The sequence below is a fragment of the Trachymyrmex cornetzi genome, unplaced genomic scaffold, assembly GCF_001594075.2.
Source record: "Trachymyrmex cornetzi isolate Tcor2-1 unplaced genomic scaffold, Tcor1.1 scaffold2020, whole genome shotgun sequence".
NCBI classification, from domain to species: Eukaryota; Metazoa; Arthropoda; class Insecta; order Hymenoptera; family Formicidae; genus Trachymyrmex; species Trachymyrmex cornetzi.
In genome coordinates, this window is record NW_017296659.1 from 31,284 (window position 1) to 33,583 (window position 2,300).

Below are 2,300 nucleotides of genomic sequence, written 5' to 3' on the forward strand. Positions count from 1 at the left end.
TGATAAAATAAATTTTGGGCATTTTATCAATTGAAATATCTCATTTTTATATTTAGATTAGAATAGTGTATAACAGCCTTAATGTGCACTCAGTGCGCACCAGTTTTCCCAGTGGAAAATGCTATAAATAAAGTCACTAGATTTATAAAGTACCGCAATCATTCCGCCATTTTGGCTCCAACATGCGGTTCATTCAAAACATGCATATGAGTATGAATGTGTTTACACAAGAGACAGATTAAATTAATTACACTTAATATGTAGATACGTTATGAAAATGAGTACTATTTACACTTTTCGACGCCATTTTGGCTCCAAATCCTTATACATTGGTCTTATGGATTGTGGTACTTTATAAATCTAGTGACTTTAATCTTAAAGGTTCACAAGCGTCGCGAGTGTCGAGAATCGAAACTTAACTTGAAACGCAAAATCGGTCACATTATCGAGGCTTGACTGAGTGAAGTCTTCTTATAGCGATTTCGGCTGGAAACACCAACGTGCACTGGTGCATATCAAGACCATTGTACACTGTTAATACCTACCACTGCGGCAATGTATGTTTCGTCAGGCGAACACGAAGATTCATGAAATGTGAATTTCATTAACCTGCAAAACTCACTGTTTCATCGGACATTTTTCGAACGACTTTTTCAATGTAATTTTTAATTTTTGCTCTGCCTTTTTTTATGTTCTATCAATATTAATTCGTTATCGTCACTTGATGACGATGATGTCAAAAATTCCATGAGCACATAAATCACTCATGATAAAATCAAAATTAACGCTATGATACACCGTATTACACGGTACAGGATTCGGGATCCAGCGGGGACGATTTCAGGCGGTTAAACAATAAGAACACTATGCACTTTCTTTAAACTGCTTTTAATTAGTGTTTCATCAAGACAAGATTTCTTGTCTTGAACAGCATTTCCTGTCTTGTCTTGATTTTCGAGACAAGAATTTTCGTTCTTCTTGTCTTGACCATTTCTGACGTTGCATTTCTTGTCTTGAATTCAAGAATCTTGAATTTTTTGATTTTTTAAGTAGGGCCCTGTGGCTCTTTGGCTACGTTTACACCGTAGCTGCGCTTAGTCCGCGATCTATACGATAGGTGTCTTTGTTTAACTTACAGGATAAAGAAGAACATCTATTGTATAGGTCGCGGCCTAAATGCACGGTATAATCGTAGCCACCGACATCTATTGTATGGGCCACGGCCTAAATGCACGGTGTAAACCAAGAAGACTAGAACCAGGAGAGTCAACTCGGTGTAAAAGTGGTAGTGGGGGTGAGGCAAAAAGTGGCGACGGATGACTTCCCTCACTCTTGCGCTTCATTAGTCCTCTCTGTCGCTCTATACTATAATCGTCGCTCTGTCGCTCTTATATCGAACTTTCACACAATGCGCAGTGCCACTGCACATCGTGTGAATAGCCGCGGACGTTTTTTGACTCACCCCTACCACGGGAGTTGACTCTCCTGGTTCTAGTCTTCTTGGTGTAAACGTAGCCATTAACATCTATTGTATGGGCCGCGGCTTAAGGACTGCCGCACACACCTTCCGTAACAATAATCATAAGACGTACCGTAAGAATCAGTCAATCAGAATTACGAGTTCAAAAGAATTCTCGACTGTGATTGGCTAATTCTTATGGTACGTCTTAACTGATGTTATTGTTACGGAAGGTGTGTGCGGCAGCTCTAAATGCAGGGTGTAAACATAGCCTTTCACTACGTCGTGTGGTCGCGTCGTAAGCGTTCGGGCCGCAGCACATACTTTTGCATGACGCATAATGCATGACGCATAAGAGAATCAACCAATCAAAATGCTTCTTTTCCGTGAAGTAGGAGGAAAAGAAGGATTATGATTTGTTGATTCTCTTATGCGTCATACAAAAGTACAGTATGCGTTATGCAAAAGTGTGTGCTGCGGCCTTTCTGCCCAAGGATGCCAATTCGAGGACGGTTTACGATATCGCGATCAACGCCATCTGTCAGCGGTCTAGCGCGACCAGTAGCTACACATCTAAGCATGAGTCGTATATGTGTCATATAAATTTTTTATTTTTAAAAGAAGAGGATCGCGATCAAAGAAATTACTGAAAGAAAGAGCTGACGCAGTATTATGCAATTCCTCGAGTTGACGAAAACATCAACATTTTTGATTGGTGGTCAATTCATGAAAAATCTTTCCCAAACCTCTCAAGGATGGCTAAAGATTTTTTAGCCACAATGGCAACATCGGTTCCAGCGGAGAGACTGAATTCGAAGGCTTCTCTGATAATAAGAAAACA

General features: G+C 40.2%; 1 pseudogene; it reads right to left on the reverse strand.

The window, feature by feature from the left end:
• LOC108759683 (uncharacterized) overlaps positions 1-1,519 on the reverse strand; it is a 3,466-nt pseudogene extending 1,947 nt beyond the window's left edge.
• Between the last annotated feature and the right edge of the window lie 781 nt (positions 1,520-2,300).